General features: G+C 37.7%; 1 long non-coding RNA gene across 1 annotated transcript; it reads right to left on the bottom strand.

The window, feature by feature from the left end:
* Positions 1-1,898: 1,898 nt before the first annotated feature.
* LOC145555843 (uncharacterized) lies at positions 1,899-7,109 on the bottom strand. The gene is made up of 5 exons (XR_014091580.1): positions 6,985-7,109; positions 6,756-6,836; positions 6,168-6,272; positions 3,105-3,215; positions 1,899-2,381 (listed from the first exon to the last, which is right to left on the bottom strand). It is a non-coding gene; the product is annotated as an uncharacterized LOC145555843 (long non-coding RNA).
* Between the last annotated feature and the right edge of the window lie 19,068 nt (positions 7,110-26,177).

The following is a 26,177-nucleotide window of genomic DNA, read 5'->3' on the forward strand; positions in this document are numbered from 1 at the left end:
CCGTGTCGCGCTGTTAATTTTTAGGGTTTTTATCTTTTTAGGGTTCCGCGTGTTCCCTCTACTCAATTTCCCTATAAATAAGACCCTCATTTCTGCAGTTCGGGGCAGCAAACCCTTCTCTCTTTCTCTCTTTTACACCAAAAAATCATCATATTCTCTCTCTCCCATATTCTAAGCTTTAAACCTATATTCCTAATTACAACATTCTTCAATTCCCTTAAGCACTCCAAGGAGTCCATACTTAACCCAAGGTTCCGTCCTTAAACCAAGGCGTGAAAGGTACACATATCTGAGGGTTTGGACCAAATCAACTCAACTTTTTATTTAAATTAATTTAATTTCTATTTGATTTATATTTTTTCTGAAGTTACTAACAATTTATTCATGATGTAGCAATTTAAAGGAACGCGTGGAATGTGAGTAATTAATTTAATTATTTACTTTTATTTTAATATTGCTAGTATCATGATTAGATTTATTATTATTTGATTTGACTAACACTATTATTGTTGAATTGCTTCCAATATTAATGTTTATTCTATTATTTTTATGATCGCCATATTGCATGTTTAAAGGGAATATGTAATTGAAAATCACGCCTAATATGATAATTTGGACAACCGGTTTAGGTTCCTTTTTAATCTTGTTGTTTAATCAAGTGATCACTAATTCTATAGAATTATATGGTGCATTATTATTCAACCAATTTAGCTTAATAATAGTTGGAGCAAATTGAATCTTTGTTTGTATGCCTTTGAGATCGCAGAAATCACTTTTCACTATAAGATTCGAGTAGAAGCCAATACGAGCGAATGTGACTCCATGACTCACTTCGCACGATCATCCCCGATCCTCCTTTAGTGGTTCCGAACCATATGGAGTTAGTAATATCATGGATTAAAAATGGGGTGTAACCTTCACAGGTCAATCATTGATGCCTTTCGTTGTCCCTTAATCGTGGTTGCCTTTTATGATCCGTGAACGGTTTACAAGTTCCTTAAAAACTTGTTGGCGGCTCCCTTCTTTCCTTGTCCCTAATCGTTATGTCAATTCTCACTTTCTATGAGTGCCAAGCATATTCACAACATGCTTTAACGTAGGCGCACTTCAAACAACGCCTACAGTTAGCCTACTAGCTCAACATAGAGCATTGTGCAACTGCACAAAAGATGTGGATTAAAAATCCCTCGTAGGTTTATTTGTGTAATTCGGAGACTAGACTTTTTATTAAAGATTCACTAATCATTTCAAGCTAATTTATTGTTTGTAGACTTTAGAGCTAATTTGATAAACTTTATAGCTATATTGATTTACTTTTTAGTTGATTTGATTTACTTTTTTAGTTATTTTGAATAATTTTAGATTGTTTTATATATTTACTTTTAGAGATATAACCTATGTAGGAATTGAACCTACATCCCTATGCATTTGCATAGTGCTCTACCACTTGAGCTAATAGGTTTACTTCAAATTCATATTTATTCACTTTACATTATTTTTTATTAACTTCAAAGTCTTATTTAGTTTAGATTTTTTTTTTATTATTTAAAGAATGATCTTGATCATAGATGAGAAAACCTCCTCCATATGATGAGGATAAATCTGTACTAATGAAAATATAAATATAAGGCCATATTTTACAAATTCAAAATTTGAAATCAATCTCACTTCCTTCCTTTACACTATCAACCAGACAAGCATTTTAGCAGCTCCATACTACAATTGTTGATCCTTAAAAGCTGGAGCAATACCACCAATTATTTATTATAGTGCTACTAGCTTTATGATCACCTAGTTCTACATGTGCTTCATTTGGAGGCTTATTTTGCGTAGCTTCCACCCACGCTAAATTGTGAAGACCCAAAGCTAAATTGTAAAGTTTGTCAATAATAAAGATATTAACTCTATTCTTTATATATAATACACAATAACCCTTCAACATTTATCCCACTCTTTACCAATACATTGTATTACTTTTAAATAGATTTAATTTACATTTGCTAAATTTTAGTTTACTAACACATTTTAGTCACCAAATTATACAAGTGTCATTCTAATTTACAAAGACTATAAACACCAGAACAATTATTAAAAAACCAACACAAAAATGAGCATGTGGCATTCATTATGGTTGAAGATTATTGAAAAAGTCCTCACCCATAAACTATTTGATCACTTTGGCAACTATTCAGTATACTTTTAAAGACATCTAGTTTACTTTAAGTGGATATGTATTCAAGACCACTTAAAGGTTCTAGAAAAAAAATTCAGCTTGCAAAAACACTTAATAGTTGTTGCGTATATTCGGTTCCTCGTTGCTTCCTTTGAGGCTTCTTGGTGCAACGACTTTAAAAAAAACCCTCCTAAATGCTTTAATCAATCTGCTTGATCACATAATTCACAGGAAAGATGACACATTAAGCTGTTTGCATATCAACACATCACTACAATATTATACACGAGGCAGTAAATTCACCCCATATCAACTTTCTAATCTGGTAAGAGCAAACACAAGCTGCATTTTCTGAGTGCTTGTATTATAAATCATAAGTTTAGTTTTTTTATTTACTTTTGAATGTAATTAGTTTACTTTTATTTGGTTTCCATATACTTTTGAAATTGAAAAAATAATACTCATAGGAGACATAATTAGTTCAATAATAGCACAATGTGTAAGCAGCAAGTAATATAAGCTTAGATTTAGCTTTTTGTTTAGAGTAGCAGCTTTAAATTTATATATCCAACGTATAAGCTAAAAACTAACATTCAAAAAATCATAAAACTCAATCGTCATAAAATTACCATGAGAATTCACTCAATTCACATAGATTTGTTCACAAACTCACCAACATTCACATAAATTTCAATGTCGGTGTTTTCAGATCTAGGTATTTTAGGAAATATAGCAACAAAATCAATCACTAATCACTATAATCATTCATAATTTTCACCTAAAAACAACTGATTTTCGACAAAAACTTAGAGTGTAATAGGACTCATTGAGGCAATTTGTCAAACAATTAGTGTGCATTAACAAATTTATTTTACTTTGTTCACAAACTCACCAAAATTCACATAAATTTGAGATGAACACTGGTTAATACCTGATTTTGAGCTTGAATTTACAGATAGAGTAGGAACTGAACATTGCGGAAGAAATTTTTCAAAAATTCCCCAAATTTTAGAATTAGCCTTCGAATCTCCAAAGAAATTGCCTAAAACGAAAATTGAAGCAAAAAAACACTGTAAAATGTTACGAATTTTAGGTTTTCCAAGAATTTAAGTGTTCATATATTGAAAATTATACATACTTTAAGGATAAATTTGCTAGAATTTGAAGAAAACTGAAGAATTATGAATTCATCTTCGTTTTTTTTTTTTCTGAGAAATAGAGAGAGAAATTGCCAATTACTTTTGGAACGTAGAGAGATAAATATGTTAGTGCGTGAGATTAATCTAGGTCGTTAGATCGCGCGCCTTTAATTTTAGATATGACGGTCCAGATTAGTTCCAAGTTCCTATTATAAGATTGGTTCTCATTATAACTTGGTCCTATATATATATATATATATATATATATATATATATATATATATATATATATATATATATGTCTGAAAGGGGGAGAGGGCAGCGACAGCCACTACGACGGCTTCCAGCGACGGTGGCTGCCTGTGGCGGCCGGCGGCCACCTGCTGCCAGTGGTCGGCGGTGGTGGTGAAGGGGGCCAAAAAAAAGAAGAAAAGGGGAAGGGGAAAAAGAAAAGAAAAAAGAAAGAAAATAAGGAGAAAGGAGAGAGAAGTTTACCTTGGGTTTTCTCCACTCTGGGCAAATTTGATTTGCCTCATATGTGGGATATTTTTACCCTTTCTCTACGAACCCCTTTTCCCTAACTTTCCTCTTTTATTTTTCCTAAACCCACCCATAATAAAACTTTACTAAAATAAAACTTCCTTAAATTAAGTAATTAAAGAAATTTTCCTTTTATAAATATTTACAAACTTATTTAGAATAAATGAGTAAAATACTTTAGATAAAACAATTCAATTTAATTAAATACTTCTCAAAATACTTATTTTAATTAAAATACGTATAAAAATACGACGTATTACAACACGTGTCGCCGCTTGGTTTGACCACGTGGTATGGGTAAAATTACCCAAAACATTTTCCCCTAACAGATGTAACGTGGCATGCCATGTGGCATATGACACGTGTCACTCAGCCACAATTTTTTTTACTGTAAAAATTTTAACCTTTCACATTATGAGGAAATTACAAGAATGCCCTTTTATATTCCCCTTTATAAATATAGGTTTTACCCTCCCTATTTTGGACGTTTCCAAAGCTTTTTAGAGAGAGAAAGTTCAAAGTTTCTAGAGAAAGAGTCTGACTACCGTCTGTGTTAAAACACAAACGTCGTTTCTTTTCCGCCTACCTCTGCCGGTTTAGCAACGCTTGTGCTATTTATAAACAAGGTCACCTTTAGCCAGCCTACTGCAGCCGATCAACGCTTGTCCCCTTTCGAAGTCAGATTCTAAAGGTACCGTCTCTACCCTCTTCAGCTCATTATTACTTTTTAATTTGTATACTTTCATTCAATAAATGGATTCATCACCAACACACACGGCACGACCTAGGTTAGTAGTCAGCTGGTCTCCTGGTAAGGTTGAGTGTAGGACTAGGAGTGCCGGCTCTAGGTGTATGGAGCAATTTTATACATCCCCCCCAATCGACTATCTCTGTGTATGTGCAGGACACAATGGCTAGAACCAAACAAAAAGCCACCTGACGGCGGTGAAGAGACGATACATTGGTAGTGCCGTCTGATGAAAGATCCAGGTTGAGGGGAAGAGATGCAAAATGATTTGGGGGAGTACTCCCCATCTAGGATCCCTAAGACCGCTAGCAATACAATTTTAGGTGAAGCTGAGGGTAGAGGCGGTGAGGAAGCTGTCTCCCAAGTTGAACTTGATGAGGTTGGCCCCGAAGGCAAAGACGGGGAAGGATCTGCGTCTAACTCGGGGTCAGACGGTGAAGAAGTCTCTCAGGAGATAGATGGGGGGTGTAGGGAATATTTCAAGCATCCCACACTTGAGCCCCACTATGATGATACACTTAAGAATGGTGGCGTCCAAAGGGAAGGAAGCTAGTGTAAAAGAGTCTACAACAAGTTTTAGAAACTTGTAAACCGTTCACAGGCTGAAGATTACACCCCTTAACGATCCAGGAGATTGTTAACTCCAATAAGTATGGAACCATGATTGGAAGTTCGGGGAAGGTACAAATCCAACCTAAAAGAGATTGAACTTGCCTTAAAAATAGGCATTTACTTTATTCTTCTCGTATTATGTGCGCTTTCTGACTAACATGCAATCAATATGTTTACCCTAAACCTGTTTATCTATGTTGGTTGAATATTAATGCACAAACAAATCTATTATAGGGGATCACTTAAATTATAATCATATTAACCTACACAAGATTATTAATTATCTTATTAAGCGTGATTACAAGTACAAATTTCCTTTAAACATGCATAAAAGGTGTGATAAAGCAATATAATAATAAAATATATCATATCAAACAACATAATAATAATCATCATAATCATAATCATATTCTCAATATCAAGGCATAATAATATAAGCAAGATCCTAGGCAAGATACTAACAAGATTAATAACAAACCCTAGCATGTCACTAAACATTAAAGATCAATTAGCCCTAACATGAGACTAACACTACTACAAAAAAAGGAATAGAGAACTCTTAAAATAGGTCTTCTGCTAAGCGATGTATAAAGTTTATAGATTGGGTTATACTACAAGAAAAGAAAACGGTTATTTGAGATAACAGTTTTCTTTTCCCTTAAGAAACTAATTAAAAAAAGCAAGGGAAAAAGAACGGTTGTCTCAGATAACCGTTCTCTTTGCTATTGTTTTTCTTTAAAAAAAAAAAATTTGCACGAATCACGAAGGCTTTATGTCTACATTTCTATGTAGTTCGTACTAATCAAGTCGTCATTCATATAAATCAAATTCAAACTATAAAATTTAAATGAAAATAGTCAAATGCCATCAAACACTCTCTCTCTCTCTCTCTCTCTATATGTATATATATATATATAAGATCGAACTCTATATTCAATCAAAACAGTACATATACCTTTTTAATGGAAGTCCAAAAAAACTGAAGAATAAGAGACTTAAAAAAAAAAAACTCCGCGAAGATATTAATTCAAGCATTTCTTCTCGTCTGATTTCCACTAATCTGTTTAAAATAAACAAACAAACAAAAATATTGTATTAGATCAATAAAATGATAATAAAAATAGAACAACTTGCGTTTAATTCTTAAGTGTATAACTAGCAAATCCAATAAACAATGAGCTTTTCATTTCTAGTAACAAAAATGGCGAAGCAAACAAAAACAAGAAACGATTAAGGCATTTTCATAATATTGCATATCAAATTAACCATAATATCTATAACATTATCTTTAAATCAAATCATAGAGTCATCTTTACCCACAACAAATCGAATTGAAACGACTTCTAAATTGTAGTCTGTAGATATTTAACATCATTTTCAATTAAAATCAACAACTACAAAAACTATTCAGTTTAAAGGCGTAAAATACATCAATCGAACATACAATCAGTTAAAAAAAAAAAAACAAAAAATAATTAGATCTGAGAAAAGAGGAACAATAAATTATATTCATGTTAGTCGAAAAAGTTGAAAGCTAGCTTACATAAATAAATTCGACTATGGTTGCTCACTGATAATTATATGTATTATCGGAGTAGACAAAATCCTTCATCGATTGTCAGATCTTCAACCAAAATCCCAATCCAATAATAATTGCAAGACATGTAAAAAAAATTAGAATAAATTAAAGAGAAATTGAAGGGATGAAGGACGATAATTGTACAATAGAAGAAATTGAGGGGAAAAAGTAGAATAAATTCAAGAGAAATTACCTCATACGGTTGATGAAAAAAATTCAAAGGGGTTTGTAAATTAAAGATGAAAAGATGATGCTAATTGTTGAAGAGTAAGTTATATATGGCTAGCAGCTGGTAAAAGGGTGGGTGATTTTAGGTTTCTTTATCTAAAGAATACGCAACTGTTAGGAATACAACCGATCTCTATATTCTTGAATTATTTAGCGGTATTTATTTTTTTGGGGATGAAAATAATAAAGAGCTGTTAGCTTACCTAACCGTTCTATATTATTTCATTTATAAAACGCCTATAAGTGAAAAGCGTTCTATATTATTTTACAAAACGCATATCAAACTTGACAGTTGTAGGAAATATTTCAAGCATTATCCCTAGTTCAAACCCCACTGTGATTATACACTAAAGTACGATGGCGTCCAAAGGGAAAGAAGATAGAGCAAAAGAGTCGCCAACAAGTTTTAGGAACTTGTAAACCGTTCACGAGGTGAAGGTTACACCCCTTAACGATCCAAGAGATCGTTAACTCCAATAGGTCTGGAACCAAGACTGGTAGTTCGGGGATGAAGGTACAAATCCAACCTAAAAGAGATTAAACCTGCCCTAATAATAGACCTCTACTTTATTCTGATCGTATTCATGTGCGCTTTCTGACTAACATGCAATCAATAGAATTAACCTTAAACCTGTTTAATCTATGTTGGTTGAATATTAATGCACAAATAAACTATTATTGGCGATCACTTGAATTATAATCATATTAACCCTAAACAAGATTATTAATTATCTTATTAAGCATGATTACAAGTACAAATTCCCTTTAAACATGCATAAAGGCGTGATCAAGCAATAACAATATTTATCAAGCAACATAATAAATAATCATCATAATAATTATAATAATAATAATCATACAAATTATCATAATCATGTTAAAGCATAATATTAATAGCAAAATCCTAGACATGATACTAACAAGATTAATAACAACCCCTAGCATGTCACTAAACAATAAAAATTAAAGATTTAGCCCTAACATGATACTAACATGCTATTAGGAAAGAAAATAGGAAGCATCCTTTTAATCATACTGATATTAGGAATTTTTAGTTATGACTCTAAACATCATACTAAGAAAAGCATCCTAACATGATACTAGGAATCAAAATAACAACCTAAGCATGATTTCTTTATCGAAATATCAATTAAACAATTAAAACACTTACTTGGATTCCTCGTATCTCTTTCTAATAAAAAAAATACACATGTTAGTAACTTCAAGGAAAATATAAAATCAAAGAATTAAATTAAATAATTGAAAGAGAGATTTGGGACCAAACCCTCATAAATATTAAACCTTTCACGTATAGGGCGAATGCAACTTTGAACTTGGCTAGGTGAGTCTAGTGCTATTGTATGAGAAATTGTGTTTGTAAAAGGGTTGGTTTAGAAAGAGAGAGAGAGAATCAAGAAATTCTTGATGAGAGTTGATGATTAGAAAAAGGGGAGATATGACCTCTATTTATAGAGAAAAAAGAGGGTCAAATAATAAGAAAAGAATCCGAATTCGAATCGAAATAAAACTCGATGGACAACAATTTTTGCAGATTTTGTTTTTATCATATCTTTTGATCTAGAAGTCCAAATAAGGCATACAATATGTCGTTGGAAAGATCTTGAAGTCTAATGTCTAACCGAATTAGATACATATTAATATAATATATAGATAAAAATATATGGCCGAAATAGTAGGACGGTGTCAATTTTGGATATAGTTTTGTATTTCTTTCATATCTTTTTCGTTACAGCTTCGATATAATATTATCATATATCATTGGAAAGATAAATTCAAGATCTATCCAACCATATAAGATTTTGATAAAGGTTATGAGGCACAAAAATAATATCTGACTGTCTTTGAACATCTTTAAGATCGAATAGAATTAGGATTTAAATAAAGGAAAGTTTTTTTTTTTTTTTATCTAAAATTCTGTAATCTTATCTTTTTAAAAAGGATAATTAAGATCTTTTAAAAACCTATAGAAGATTCTAATTAATCCTAATTAGTTTAGGAAAAGGATTAGACCTTTGGACCCTCAACGTGATCATTGGGCCGTAGGTAAAAACCGGTTTGGGCCCAGTTTAGTATTTTGGTCATAACTTCCTCATTATTCATCAGAATTGGGCATATAATATATCATTGGAAAGGTATTTTCAAGTCCCATCCAAATACACCATTATTAGACCCATATCATGGACCAAACTAAACTGGAATGCACGTTTTTCAAAAATAGGGTAAGAAATGAAATATTTTCAACAACAGAAAGAAGAGATATTTCAATAAAAGCATCCTCATCACTAGACTTTTCACACTTTCACATCATTCGATTATGATTTGACGCGAAAGGTATTCATCACCGGGTTTGGTTTTGGGGAAACACAAATGGGTGTCTACAGAAGCCCCCCCTTTGACTAAGTTTGGAGAAACGCAAGTTTCGAAAATAAAAGTCAAAGTAGCGATAGGGACGGAGAATAATTCAGAACGTTCTACAATCCTAAATCATTCTTTTAACGCTGATACCTGCAAAAACTAGCGTTAGTTAAAACAGATAAAAGAGTTATGAAACGCGTATCTTGCACCGTCGAGCACATGTATCTTGCATTTGCCGTTGTGACAACCTTCCACAAGCTAGGGAACGCCATCTTGCTGCTTTGACGATCTTCCTCAAGCTAGGGGATACCACCTGAAGACTGCTACACTTGTAACTGTGTCCATTTTCGCTGTGATAGTCTTCTACAAGCTAGAGAACACTATCGAAGATTGCTTCGCCTGAAACGACCTTCTACCGCAAGCCAGGGAATATGATCGAAGATTGCTCCGCCTTAAGCCATCCTCAGTTGTTGCGATACTTTGGGTGATGATAATCCTCTTTTCTTTGGGATTAGTTGCCAACATAAGTCTTGTATGATGTATGACAATCCGATTTAGGGAAAGTTGTCAATGCTTCGTAACAATCCATCCTTGGAAATGTTTCCATGATTAAGCGACAATCCGTATCTCGAAAAATGTGCCAAAATCCAATTTTGGGAAAAATTGCCAATGCTTCGTAACAATCTGTCATAAGAACATTGCTACGATCGACAATCCACATCTTGGAATATAACTCTTGAAAGCGATCCTCCTTGGAAATTTTCCAGTGCTATGCGACAATCCTTTTAGGAAAATATTTCCACAATTGACAATCCGCGTCTTGGAACATTTTCCAAAAAATAGTTGATCGACAATCCACTTCGGGAAAATTTGCCATTTACTGAAATGAATGACAATCCACGTTGAGGAACTATTGCCGAAATTTATGATGAGTAGGGACCTACGACAATCCTTTGGGAAATTTTGCCATAGGGAATTGGGTGTATGACAATCCAATCTCGGAAAACTTGCCAACGATTGCAATCCAAACTTGGAAAAAAATTGTCAAACAGAAAAAGAGCACGATAATCCACGCTTGGAAACTTTGCCAGAGATGACAATCCAATCTTGGAAAAATTGTCGTTTAAGAAGAATGCGCGACAATCCATATTTGGAAATATTGTCGGTTGGAGGGGACAATCCAATCGTGGAAAAATTGTCGTATAAGTGATGCGCTTGCTTTTGAACTGATGCGTTGGTGCTTGTAATGAGCCAGTGCTTAGGCGCTTAAGCTAAGTGAGACGATCGTCGTCAGGTCAATCACTTAGTGCGATTGTAATCAAGCCGACTACTAATCATGTCAATTTTATTATAGGGGCTAACTGGCGTACCACGGAACCCAATCAGTTAATATGACCACCGTCAGGCCGATCGAGAATCAAATATGATTGCAATCAAGCTGACTCTAGTTGATTTGCTAAGTTGTTTGCGTCCTTTTGCTTCAAACCTTTTGTAAAGCTTACCCGTCCGTCTGGGACTTAGTGTACCTGCTTTTACATTTTGGACTATAGGACTTTGCTCATGTAATTAGGGTTGACCTAAGACTTAGTGTTTCTTGACTCATTGACTTGACACAACTCAAGGTATAAACTTGACTTAATGATGAATCAATTCGTGTGACTCGTGTGTGCATAGTGTTGTGAAGTGCTTGACTCAAAATGCGAAAAAGCAAAAAAGCCAAAATTTTCCGTCATTTAGTGGAGGGTACCGAGCGACTATCTCCTGAAAGATAAGGACGCGAAAAAGAATCGAAGTTTTTGATGGTGCATGTTAAATGAACTTAATCCGTTAACGTTGTCTCTCACAGTACAAGGATTGTAACATCTTAACCTATCCTAGTTGACTTGATAATGAAAGTATTTAGGTGACTTAGGCGCAGAGGCTAAGTACTTCATACTTTGTGATGCAATAATGATTGATGTTGATATGACAAGGCATGCTTCAGCGTGGTATTAAGATTTCATGACAAAGGGTTCCTAAGGGAAGTATATTTGGTCATGTATCTGTGATGTGTGTGATAGTGTAGGGAATATTTCAAGAATTACCCCAAGCTTGAACCCCACTGTGATCATACACTAAAGTACGATGGCGTCCAAAGGGAAAGAAGATAGAGCAAAAGAGTCGCCAACAAGTTTTAGGAACTTGTAAACCGTTCACGAGGTGAAGGTTACATCCCTTAACGATCATGGAGATCGTTAACTCCAATAGGTCTGGAACCATGACTGGAAGTTCGGGGATGAAGGTACAAATCAAACCTAAGAGAGATTGAACCTGCCCTAATAATAGGCCTCTACTTTATTCTAATCATATTCATGTGCGCTTTTTGACTAACATGCAATCAATAGGGTTAACCCTAAACTTGTTTATCTATGTTGGTTGAATATTAATGCACAAATAAACCTATTATTGGCGATCAGTTGAATTATAATCACATTAACCTAAACAAGATTATTAATTATCTTATTAAGCGTGATTACAAGTACCAAATTCCCTTTAAACATGCATAAAAAGCGTGATCAAGTAACATAATAATCATAATAACAATTATAAAATGAATCAAAAATAATAATCATGTCAAAGCATAATAGCAAGATCCTAAGCATGATACTAACAAGATTAATAACAAACCCTAGCATGTCACTAAACATCAAAGATCAAATATTTAGCCCTAACATGATACTAACATGAATATTAGGAAAGAAAATAGGAAGCATCGTAGGAATCACAATTGTCATATTTGATATTAAAAATTATAGTTATTACCATAAACATGATACTAGGAAACAATAGAACATCCTAACATGACACTAGAAATCATAATAACAATCTAAGCATGATTTCTACATCATAATATTGATAAATCAATTAAAGCACTTACTTGGATGCCTCGTATCTCTTTCTAATAATAAAATACACGCGTTAGTAACTTCAAGGAAAATAATAAAATCGACAATTAAATTAAATAATTGAAAGAGAAATTTGGGACGAAACCCTATGAAATTGAAACCTTTCACGTCTAGGGCGAAGGCAACTTCAAACTTGGCTAGGTGTTTCTAGATATTGTGGATGCAAAATTTTGTATGCAAAAGGCTATTTTAGAATAAGAGAGAGAGAGAGAGAGAGAGAGAGAGAGAGAGAGAGAGAGAGAGAGAGAGAGTGTAATCAAGAGATTCTTGATGAGAATTAGTGAGAAAAATTGATGATTTAAAAACGGAGGTCTACGGACACTATTTATAAAGAAAATCAGCCGAATATGATAAAAAAGAATCAGAGTTTCGAAAAGAATAAAACACGACATTGTAGACAAATACGCGCCTGGCGCCAGGGTCTGTTGCCAGGCGACATTCCTGTCGTCTGGCGCTGCAAGACAGTTTTTGCGGATTTTGTTTTTATCATATCTTTTGATTCAGAAGTCCAAATAAGTCATATAATATATCGTTGGAAATCTCTTGTAGTCTACTTTCTAACACAATTAGAATCAGATTAAAATCTATTGTAGATAAAAAGATATGGTAGAAAACTCGAAATAGAGGAAGGGTGTCAGTTTTGGATAGAGTTTCATATTCCATTCATATTTTTTCGTTATAGCTCGGATTTAATATTATAATACATTATTGGAAAGATAATTTAAAGATCTATCCAACCATATAAAATTTGGATAAAGATTATGAGGCACTAAAATAATATATGAATATATTCCACTTCGTACAAAACAAGGATTCTTAAAAGGAGTAGTTTTATTCAATTGCAAACTCTTTGAAACATAATTATCAATCCTAACACCTTTAGGATTCAAAAGAACTTTCTAGAGTATTCTAGAAGACTATAATAAATCCTAATAGATTTAGGAATGATAATTAACAATAGGCCTTCCTCTAGATCCTTGGGCCGCATATAAAAACAAAACTAGGCCTAGTTTAGTATTTTGGCCATTACTTCTTCATTATTCATCGGAATTGGGCTTATAATATATCGTTGGATAGGTCTTTTCAAGCCCTATTTAACTACACCATTATTGGACCCTTTACATGGACCAAACCAAACTGGATTGGTTGTTTTCTTAAAATAGGTTTTTAAAAACACGGAGAGAAAGAAAAGAAATAAAAACTAACCGCAACACTAGACTTTCCACACTTTCACTTCATTTGATAATGATTGGACGTGAAAGGTACTCATCACTGGGTTTGGTTTTGGGGAGACCCCCACTTTGACTGAGTTTGGAGAAATGCAAGTTTCGAAAACAAAAGTCAAAGTATCGATAGGGACGGAGAATAATTCAGAACGTTCTAACAATCCTAATTCATTCTTGTAACGCCGATACCTGCAAAACTAGCGTTAGTTAAATAGATAAAAGAGTTAAGAAACGCGTATCTTGCACTGTCGAGCACACGTCTGTGGAGGAGTAACTGATTTGTTGCTGCATTTGTCGTTGTGACAACCTTCCACAAGATAGGGGAACGCCATCTTGCTGTTTGTTTTGACGATCTTCCGCAATCTAGGGAACTCCATCTTTCTGTTTGTTTTGACGATATTCCGCAATCTATGGAACGCCGTCGATCAATGCTACTACATCTCGAGCCTTTTTTTTGAATCATAGTGACAACCTTCCCAATCATAGCAAAAGTCATCGAAGACCACCTCATCACGATCCGCTCTTCTCAAATTTCGGTGACAACCTCCACAATCTTAGCGAATGCCATAGAAGACCGCCCATCTCGTGCTATCTTCTTAAATCTTGGTGACAACCTCCACAATCTTAGCGAATGTTGTCGAAGACCGCCCATCTCGTGCTATCTTCTCAAATCTTGGTGACAACCTCCACAATCTTAGTGAACATTGTCAAAGACCGCCCATCTCGTGCTATCTTCTCAAATCGAGTGGTAACTTCCAAAATCATAGCGGAAGCTATCAAAGACCGCTTCATCTTGAATCGTTCTTTTCTCAAATCAAATAATAACCTCCTCAATCATAGTGAAAGCTATCGAAGATCGCTTCATCTCAAACTGTCCTTCTCAAATCCAAGCGAGAGACTTATAGCCTCCCTGTTGAAAGCTTAAATCTTCAAATCAACCCTTCCATCTTTAGAAAATCTTTTTCTAGACATCAAATTGATTTGTGAAAATCTTCCATCATAGGAATTCTTTGTGAACTATTATGTCGGTGCTTTTACTGTTTGTGAACCTGTATGTCGGTGCTTCTGTTGTTTATGAACCATTATGTTGGTGCCTTTACAATGAGCCAATGTTTAGGCGCTTTAAGCCAAGTGAGACGATCTTTTGTCAGGTCAATCACTTGTTTGCGATTGTAATCAAACCGACTACTTAATCATGTCGAATTGCTTATAGGGGCTAACTGGCGTACCAAGGAACCCGAAATTGCTGTATGAGGTCCGCATAATCCAATATGGGGCCACGCATTGTGTCGCCGCACCAGCGCCTAATGGAACTATCTGGCTCCACGCTTTTCTTCTCTCACAGGGCGATAGATGTTGTTACCAGGTGTAGGCGTCGTTTGAAGTGCGCCTACATTAAAGCATGTGTGAATATGCTTGGCACTCATAGGAAGTGGGAATTGACATATACGATTAGGGACAAAAAAGTGGGGAGCCGCCAACAAGTTTTTAAGGAACTTGTAAACCGTTCACGGATCATAAAAAGGCAACCACGATAAGGGACAACAATAGGCAACAACGATTGACCCGTGAAGGTTACACCCCATTCATAATCCATGAGATTACTAACTCCATATGGTTCGGAACCACGAAAGGAGGATCGGGGATGATGGTACGAAGTGAGTCATGGAGTCACATTCGCCCGTATTGGCCTCTACTCGATTCTTATAGTGAAAAGAATTCCTGTGATCTCAAAGGCATACAAACAATAATTGAATTCGCTCCAAACTATTATTTAACTAAATTGGTTTAATATTAATGCACACATAATTCTAAAATATTGGTGATCACTTCAATTAATAATAAGATTAAAAGGGATCCTAAACCGGTTGTCCAAATTATCTTATTAGGCGTGATTTTCAATTACATATTCCCTTTAAACATGCAATATGGTGATCAATAAAAATAATAAAATAACATTAATATTAAAACCAATTTAATCACAATTCCAACAACATAAAATCGTGAGAAGAATAATAAAAATAAAAGGAGCATGACTCTTACTTTGATTCTGTTTGTTTGCAACTACAAAAAAATAAACGAGTTAGTAACTTCAAGGAAATAAATAAACAATAATTAAATTAAATTAAATAAAGTATAGTTGATTTTGGGGCCAAACCCTCAAACAATTCTACCTGTCACGCCTTGGCTTAAGGATAGAACCACGAGTAAAGTATGGACTCCTTTGAGTACTTGAAGAAGGAATTTTGAAGTGAAAAGGGTAGGCTAGTGTTTAGGTTAAAGCATAGAAGAGAGAAAATAAAATCAGAGAATTACTCGGTGCCCCGTACATTAGAAATAAGGGGGGTATTTATAGGGAAAATGTGCTGAGGGAGCACACGGAACCCTAAAAAGATAAAAACCCTAAAAAAGTATCCCGTGACACGGTCAAACTGTACCGTGACACGAGAAGCTCCACCGTCAGACGACACACTTTCCCGTGACACGGTACATTTTTGGTGTGACGCGGGAAATTTTCAGAAAACGGGATAGAAAACGCGTTAAGGGTTTACGCGGAAAAGACACGGAATGTCCCGTGTCCCGGCAGACTTCCCGTGTCACGGGAAATCCCACCGTCAGACGGGAAGGATTCCCGTGACACGGTAGGTACCTGCCGTGGCGCGGGAAATTCCTGCCCGTTTTTCCGTCTAAATACATTTTTAACCCTAATTTCCTTCGGCATTTTAAGTGCCGATTGATAATTTCGGGCCTTTTCTGGCTTTTTATTATTCGGGCTAAAATAAGAAAATAATTAAATAAATATAAATAAAGGGTTTGGGCCAAAAATAAATAATAAAACAATAAAATTAAAAAAAGGTTTGGGATAAAATTAAAACTATGATTTTACCAAACATCAAGGCTAATCCTTGAACTGTTCAAAAATATGAATTTAATCAAATACGATTTTTTTTAAGCACTCTCAGGATTAAATACTAAACCCGACCAATAGTGGCGGTGAAAGGTTGTTCATCATCGGGTTTGGTTTTGGGGAGACATTTATAGGTGTCTACTGAAGCCCCCACTTTGACTGAGTTTGTAGAAACGTCAGTTTCGAAAACGATAGTCAAAGTAGCCGATAGGGACGGAGAATGATTTAAGACGTTCTGCGATCCTAAATCACTCTGTATACGGCGATACCTACAGAAAAATGTTAATTCCACAGATAAAAGAGTAAAGGGATAGAATACGTATCTAACACTAGTGTATTGGTGACAAACGGATTTTGGTAGCTTCCTAAGCTTGAAGGAATCCACTGAGTGACATTTGTTGAAACGCTTTCCATGCTTGAGGAAAGCCGACTGAAGAGTTTGGTAGTTTTCTAAGCCTGAAGAAACCTACCGGATAACACTTTCCATGCTTGAGGAAAGTCGACGAATGAATTTGGTGTCATTCTATGCTTGAAGAAATCCACCAATAATGCCTTCCATGCTTGAGGAAAGCCGACTGAAGAATTTGGCGGTTTTCTATACTTGAAGAAAAATCCACCGATAATGCTTTCCATGCCTGAGGAAAGCCGACTTGGCGGTTTTCTATACTTGAAGAAAAATCCACCGATAATGCTTTCCAAGCCCGAGGAAAGCCGACTTGGCGGTTTTCTATACTTGAAGAAAAAAATCCACCGATAACGCTTTCCAAGCCTGAGGAAAGCCGACTTGGCGGTTTTCTATACTTGAAGAAAAAATCCATCGATAACGCTTCCAAGCCTCAGGAAAGCCGACGATTGCTGAAATTTATAAGTGATTGATGGTTCGATTATCCCCAAACGTGGGCCGCAGATGATTCACACCTTTAAGTCGATTATCCGACCATATTAAGTGCTTAAAATGCCGAAAAATAGACTTTGATGCTTGCTAGGGGTAAAATGGTAATTTTATTCCCCTTTAAGTATCAGTTACAATTTTCCGCGTAATTCCAGCGAAAAAAAACTGTCCAATTTATGCAAAAAATCGTGCAACCTTAGTCAAAATGTCAGAATATTCGTAAACAACTGAACAAAACCACCGTGTCACAAAAAAAAAATTCCCGTGACATGGTAAGGGGCCCCCGTCACGCAGAGCTGGTTCCCGTGACACGGCAAGGGGGTCCCGTGTCGCGGGAATCAAATGGCTGAAAAATGGTCAAAAAGCATCTTTGACCTGTCAAAGTTTGTGCACCACACAAAAATCTGACCGTTATGTGGGAACGGGGTCCGTTGCACGGGATTTCTTGATTTTAAATATCAACATTTTTTCTCATTTTGGCCATTCTCTTTCTCGTCTGATTCTCACTCAAAAAAAGTTTAAAAAATTTTCCCTTGGTTTGCCGTGCCTCGTCGATTGCTCACCGGCGCTCGGCTTGTCTTCCCGTCAGCCGGTTTCCACCACCGTGTCGCGGCGATCCTGCATCCATCCTCTCTATTTTTTTTGCTTTTGCTGCGGGTTGCTGCTGTTCATCTTTGCTGCTGCTGTTGCTGTCTACTGCCTGAAGCGGCCGTCGGAGTCACCGGAGCTCCGTCTCCTCTCAAACTCACCGTGACACGGGACAGCCTCACCGTGACACGTCACCCTTCAACCGAGCCGCGACCCAGCTCAACCGTGGCACGGTTGCTGCGCAGAACTTCGAGATTTTTCGAGCTCAAATTTTCACCAATCTTGCTCTAATTTCTTGCTATTTTCCTCATTTTCGACCCTCTACAAGGATCTATGTAAGTTCCTCTTAATTTTTATCTCAAATTTTCTTCAAGTAATTTCATGAAAAAAACCTTAAAAATCAATTTGGGGATTTTTAATTTTGAGGTTTTATGGTGAAATTCTTGCCATGATTTTACTTGTATATGTTTGTATGTGTGTTTGTGAGAAATTTGAGACAAAAATTGCATGATTTGTGGAGAATTGAGCAAATCACCATTTTTGGGTACTACTTTGTGAAATGATGTTCATGTTACTTCTTTGCACTTGAAATGGTGAAAAAATGGTGGTAAACCTTGTGAAATTTTTCATGATGAGTTGATTTATTGTTTTTGTGCGATTTCGAAACATATTTTGTGTATGTACTATATTGTCATGGAGAACATAGTATCATGTGGCTAGGAGAACTGTAGTATTAGTTTGTCATGGAGAAACCTAATACCATTATTTCGCCAATTTTTAGCCTAGAGGTAAAAATTTAGCGTATAATTCGATAAATAACTAAATAACTTAGGAAATGATGCTAAGTATTTAGATCTTTATTTTTATAAAAATAAAACTTGAATTAAATGTCTTAGGAAATGATGCTAAGCATTTAGATTTTTATAATAGCAGGCCTAGGCGATGAGATTGCGATCTTTCTACCCTCGGCCGGCGTCGGGCTTTTCGGGAGGACACTCCCACCATTCCTGAGGGTATGGATGACGATGCTTTAGAGTCCGAGCCTCGGGCATCCTCGAGTAGAGGTAGGTGGGTTCCACCTCCGTGGACTCCAGACCAATTGGTTTTCTGCCGTGAAAACCATGTCTCTCATCGCCCACTCTCCGGCATAGTCGATGGTTCGCTTCGCCACCACGGTTCTGGAGCTGGCGATTTGAACCCTCGACTTCACCAGATCATTACGAGGGATCCTGCTACGAATGCCCTATGGGAACCGGCTGGTTTAGTAGATTTCTATACGGCGGTTGTAGGGTTTCGCAGCCCCCGGGGTTGCGGTGCGACGGTCGTTCGCGCATTGTTGGAGTATTTCTGGGATACTACCAACACTTTTCATTTTGCTTGGGGGGAGATGACGGTGACCCCTCTAGACTTTAGTATGATTAGCGGGCTGCGCTTCACCGACCGGGCTGTAGCTCAGATGTCTGATCTGTCTTGGGGATCGGCTGAGGCAGCTGATTTGTTGGGTCCGATCGTTCAGCACATCAGGACCCGACCAGTGTCTCGAGGTGGTCCTAGGAGCGGACGATCGGAGCTGGCTTCAGTTTTAGCTCGTGGCGTCGACATGGAGGATACGAGAGTTGAGCAGCGAGTGCGGATCTTCATCCTGATCCTGATCTCTATGACCCTTTCTCCTGGTAGGAGTTCACGTGTACTCCTTTGCTACCTCCCCGCTCTGGTCAGGATCCATGAGATAGGATCCTATAGCTGGGCCAGCCTTGGATACGCCGATCTCCTCTTATCGCTACGTCATGGCTGTCGGTAGCTAAATGACGAGTCTCCCATCACCGTCTATGGTCTGTGGAGAGTCGTAGAGGGGATGATCTTTTCCTTTTTTGTTTCACTTTAACTTGTTCGACTCATGTGGTAAAGATTACTTTTCATCGCAGCTATGGTTCTACGAGTACTTCCCAGGCTTGGCTCCTCGCCGGCGTCGTGGAGCGGTCCATGATTTCCCTGTCGGGGCCAGCTGGCGTGATCGAGAAGAGTCGCGGGGGAGTCCGTCCCTGCACTGCGTGGACTACTACGCCGAGGCACCTCTTTTGTTGGCGTAAGGATTAGTTTTGCTGCCTGTTATTTTCCTTCTGACGTTGTTTCCGTCGTTTCACGCCAACTTTTTATGGTTTTCAGGTTGCCATTGATGTCCAGTAGCGTCCTTGGGCCGGGATGACTGATCTACCTGAGGCCTTGCGTCTTTCCGCGCACCGCACCATTTTGGTTGGTACCGGACGCTTTGTCTGGTATTTGGGGGAGCGAGTCGTTCGTCAGCATAGCGGCGATCGTTTTGTGGTGCCCTCATCTCCACCAGAGTCAATGCTGGACTCACGCTTGATCAGAGAGTTGATCAACAGGGGAGAGCGCTATACTTTTCCATGACAGGAGCTTGTAAACATGGAGAGTGACTATGCGCGGGACTTGCTTCCCTCTCTGGCTCCTCCACCCCGTCTTCCCGAGTAATGATTTCTTTTGAGGATCTTCTTTACAGGTCTTTGTTTTAAATAGTCGAATAACTTGATTATTCGATCATATTTTCAGACGACTATTCGTCCTGTGGGGAGGATCGAGATTCCTCCTCAGTCTGTCCGCTATCGAGGGCCGATTGGTATCACCGAGGACCATATTGCTGACGCGCCAGAGGGTTACAGACAGGCGCAGGAGTCTCTGCCCGAGGTCTTTGAGCCGGTAAGTTTTTTTGATGCATTATTCATCTTTTTAACGCTGCTTGTTACTGACTTTTCTTTGTTTTATCCTCAGCCTAACCGCCCGGAGATGATGGGACTCATGAAGCTGGTTGACGCCCTGAAGTATTGCATCATCAAGCTTCGGCGTGGTGCGAGTTGTCGGAGCTCTAGCGACGTTCTTGAGGTATCATTCATTTTTTTTACTTCTACCATTTGTTTTATTTTGCATTGTTGACACCTTTTGATTTTGTATCTTTCAGGAGTGACGGAGGTCCCGCTCGCGATCGAGGCCTAGAGGCTCGGATGAGGAGGAGCTTGGTCGTGGTAGACGATCTCCTGAGATTCACCGGCGTTCTCATTCTCAGCGAGAGCCTCAGACTACCCAGCCATTTCAGGAGGCTTAGTGGCAGCAGCCTCAGTCTTCCCAGCGCTTTCCGAGCCAGAGTCAGGGGCAGCGGCAGTCATTTTCACAGCCCCCACAGCCTGAGCTTGGGTCTGTTTTGACTCCCTTAGGTCTTGGTTCATTTTCACTCCATTGTCCGGGATTCCTCCACCGGTGTCGGGCTTGTTCTCAGTTCCGATGTATGGGACGATGCCTTCACCGATGATTCCTGTGTCTTTGAGCCAGTCTACACCGTTTTCCGGCTGGACGGGTCCTGCCTTGAGTTTGACTACTGCTGGGGTCACAGGGACTAGTAGGGACACTACTCCCCGTACTCGGATGATGGAGGGACTCTTCGGCTCACCGTTCCCATATCCGCAGGGTGGAGATGATACTGATTCTGACTCTAGAGACTTTTGACCGAGGGTTCTTATTTGTATATACTATGATGACACTTGACATGTTTATTTATTATGACTCTTTGTACATTATTCATAGTTTATGTATTTATTATTGTGTGTTAGTGTGTGCTTGAAACTCATTGTGTGTGATCGTGTATTTATTAATGACGCGACAAAAAATATAAGTGGAGTAATGGAGGGTACCGACCTTCCCCAAAAGAAAAAGAAATAAAAAGACAAAAATAAATAAAAAGAGAATATTAAAGTGAGGAATAAATAAATAAATAAAATTTCCTTCCCCAAAAGAAAAAGAAATAAAAAGACAAGCAAAAATAAATTGATAAAGAAATAGAATATTAAAGTGATGAATAAATAAATAAAATAAAGATAATAATAAAATAAATAATAATAATAGAGATAAAAAAGTTAAGAATTTTATTAGAAATAAAACTCTCAGAAAACTGAAAAATAAACGGTGAAGATAAAATTCTATAAAAAATCCGGATAGATACGGGAAAAGATGAAAAAAGAAAACGTGTGGGGTGCCGTGACACGGTACTGTTCACCGTGTCACGGCAGAACCTGCCGTGTCGCGGCAAAAGTTCCCGTGACACGGTAGGACTTGTCGTGTCACGGTACGCGTATTACCCAGCGGTGTGTTTTACGCGTATAAAAAGATAAATTCTGGGCAGTGTCGAGCGTTTTTGCTATAAAATAAGACCAGTTTATTCATGATATACATAATTACAAAACACAAAATAATTTAGAATTTCATATTTCAATAATCATGTCTCAGAATTTTGATAATACATTGCGTGACTGGTCTTATTCTTTGTCCAATGCTGAAAAAAGAGAGTTAGAATTATTTCATGTCAGGGGTTTGCTATCCCTGCGACGTGTAGCTATTGAACATGATTTTCTTTGGGCAGCATTAGATTATTGGAGTCCAGAAACACACTGTTTCAAATTTGATTATGATGAAATATGTCCCCTGCCGGAGGAATTCGGCGCAATCTTTGGATTTCCTGCTAGAAATCTTATTGTCATGCCTACCCTACGTGAATATTATTACTAAGATTTTGAATGCCATCTGAATCTAACAGATCCAGATTTAAATAGAATTGTTTGTGGTAATGAAGTAGACTTAGAAAAACTTGCTAATTTATATTTTAATTGCCCTATCTCTGAGTCTTATCATGTATATCGTAGAAGGGCATATATTTTTTGCATGTTTAGTAAGCTCTTATTTGTAAATGGTAGGGTAGGACATGCTTGTCTAGCGTCTGTGCTTGAACATGTCGAATCTGAAAGATCTCCTATGCCGACGTGCCTTGAAGAGACATTTCGTGGCCTTGACGAGGCAAAAGCTGACCGGAAAGCCATCAGGAAGGGCTCTCTGGTACTACTGCAGGTAAAAATACGCTCCGAGTAGCCCCCGTGACACAAAACAGGCACCGTGTCACGGTGGGTGTCTGCCATGACACGGTGAAACCTGCCGTGTCACGGGAATCTGCTTAATTTTTTTTTATTATTTTTTTTTATTTATTTTTTTTTCCGACTGATTTTTTTTAATTTTTTTTTTTGCAGATTTGGTTGATGGAGCGTTTGGAACTGTCCGAAGCCCCCGACGATGTTGAAAAATATGGCCCTAACGACCTAGTCCGCAGGAAAAAGAATTACTCTGCGAACATGTCGTATGAAGATTGGAAAAATTTCTTTGCAAAGAGGGAATTTTCCATTCGTTGGGTGGTGCCTTGGTGGAGGCTTACTAGGATGGTTGGCACGAATGATACTCCATATTGCCGTGTTCCTAGTATCTCAAAACTCACCTTTTATTGCCCTTCTCGACTGATGCGGCAGTATGGACTTGAACAAGTAATTCCACGCTATAACGATAGTCCTCGTGAAGTATCGTTGCATGAAAGTAACGTTCACAAGTATGAGACTTATTGGATTGGAAGACCTTTGTGGAATGTTTCTGCAAGCGAACAAGCTCCTCCTCCTTTATCTAGTGCATACAAGGCATGGTTGAACCCTAGAAGTAGGAGGGAACGATTTGGATCACGCAAGTCTGATGTGAAGAGTCGTCTTGGAAATAAGAAGGCCCCTCCTAAAGATCGTCTAGGTCCGAGAACACAAGGGATTGAGTTTAAGACTCCTATAATGCCAAGAAAGAAGAATTATGTGAAAGGAAAGTGTAAAGAAAAGATGGTCTACAGGGAGAAACAACCGAAAAAATTCAAGAAGGGTGAAAGGGGTGAAAGTTCGATTAGGGGTGTGACGGTTCGGGCTACGAAAGACACATTAATGGTGAAAGCCGACCTAATTGACCAAGAGAAGGATGTTCCTAAAGAGAAATGAGATTAGATCAATAGCGCTTTGCTTTTTATGATTTTTAATTTTTATTTAAAATAAGGCATATGATGCCAATACTTGTAGTCGCATTTATTTTAATAAATAATAGCACATTTATTTCAGCCTAAAAAATAAAAATTACAATGACTTTTATTTATTATTTATTTATCCGAGTCAAGGAGTCGGACGCAATGGAAGAACGAAAATAAAAAAAACTTGAACAATGAATTCGCAACGAATACGCCACTAAAAAAAAGGCAAATCTGAAAAAATCCCGTGACACGTACAAATTCCCGCGTCACAGCAATTTTCCTTTTTTTTTATTTTTTTTTCCGCTCAGGGCCACCGTGTCGCGGTGAACAGTACCGTGACATGGTGTAATGTCCCGTGTCGCGACAAATTCCCTTTTTTTTTTTTTTTTTTTTTTTTTGTCGTGACGCAAAGCTGAACTGACGTGCATATTTGATCAACAGAGGGAGGATTTTTATTTTTTTAAAGTGGTCGGGCCCCCTTGAGGGGTTGCCTACGTATCCTAAAAAGGAATCAGGCCAAACGTAGCTCTATTGGGTCATGAACCCATGCGACTAGGCATAGAATTTCTTGAGTTGATCCAAGTTGGTTAAATTATGGAAGCCGTTACCGTCCATGTCTACCAATTGTGCCGCACCGCCAGACAGGATGGCTTTGACAATGTACGGGCCTTACTTGTTCGGTCTGAATTTTCTTCTTGGATCTAACACATTTTTACGAAGTGCCTTGAGCACTAGGTCACCCTCTTTGATGTTCCTGGTCTTGACTTTCTTATTAAAATTTCGCGCCATACGCTGTTGGAAGGTTTGGACATGATGCAAAGCTGCCAAGCGTTTTTCATCAAGTAAGACCAGTTCGTCGTATCTTGCTCTAATCAAGTCGACTTCATCTAGTTGGCTTTCCAATGCGATTCGAAGAGAAGGGATTTCGAGTTCGATTGGTTGTACAGCTTCAACTCCATAGACCAAAGAGAAAGGGGTAGCCCCCGTTGATGTACGAACAGAGTTCGATAACCCTAAAGGGCGAAATGTAGCTTACTTGGCCAATCTTTGTAATTTTCTGTCATCTTTTCGATGATAGTATTCACATTTTTGTTGGCCGATTCGACTGCACCATTTGTTTGTGGTCTGTAAGGTGATGATCTGTGATGCTTGATATGATATTTCTGTAATAATTCCGCGCATTCGGCTTGGAAATGTGTTCCATTATCACTGATCATCTCATGTGGTACCCCATAGCGGCATATGATATTTCTCTTAATGAATTAAGCTACATGTTTCGCCGTCAGCTTAGCATATGAGGCAGCTTCGACCCATTTGGTGAAATAGTCGATTGCTACGAGAATGAATTCATGCCCCCCTTGTCCTGGTGGTGTTATTATTCCAATGATGTCGATTCCCCAAGTGGAGAAAGGCCATGGAGAAGTATATGTGTAGAGAAGCGAAGGTGGAACATGCTGTAAATTTGCGTAGACTTGACACTTCATACATTTCTTGACGTAGTCGTGACAATCTCTCTCCATAGTAGTCCAATAGTAACCTTGTCGTTGAATCTTTAGGACTAACATTTTTGCATTCATGTGTGTTCCACATATACCGGCATGAAGGTTTTCCATGGTTTTATGTGCTTCTCTCTTGGCTATGCATAAGATATTTCTTCCTATTGCAGTTCTCTTGTGGAGTTCTCCCCTGATGAGCACATACTGTGAGGCCAGGAGCCTCAAAGCACGGCGTGCCCTTTTATCAGTATTAGGAGGGTATTCTCCTCTTGTCACATAATTAAGGATGTCTGTATACCATGGCTCTTCATCTTCTTCTTGTGGTTCTTGTTCATCGTCCAGTGCGTGAACATAAGCTGGCTCATATCTTCTTTCTATGGTTAGTGGCATTCTGATTGTATCAGTTGGAATTCGCACCATTGATGCTAATTTAGCTAGTGCGTCGGTGAATTGGTTTTCTTCTCTTGGCAAATACGTATATTCCACTTCATCTAGTTGCTCCGTGAGAGTTTCTAGATGAGCTTGATACGTAGCGAGACTTTCACTTCTCACTTTCCATCTCTTGGATATTTGGTTAATGATTAGTGAAGAATCACCATAGATTATGAGTTTCTTAATTCCCAAGGCGACAGCTGTTTCTAACCCCAAAATGCATGCTTCATATTCTACGGCATTGTTGGTGACATCAAAGTCGAGCTTCATGGAAATTGGGATGTGCTCTTCATTGGGTGATACGAGCAAGACTCCTACACCACATCCATTTTGGTTTGAAGCTCCATCGAAATAGAGTGTCCAGCTATCATCTTCAGTCATGAGTAAATCTTCGTCAAGAAAATCGTA

The sequence above is a fragment of the Chenopodium album genome, chromosome 8 (genome assembly GCF_948465745.1).
Source record: "Chenopodium album chromosome 8, dcCheAlbu1.1, whole genome shotgun sequence".
NCBI lineage: Eukaryota > Viridiplantae > Streptophyta > Magnoliopsida > Caryophyllales > Amaranthaceae > Chenopodium > Chenopodium album.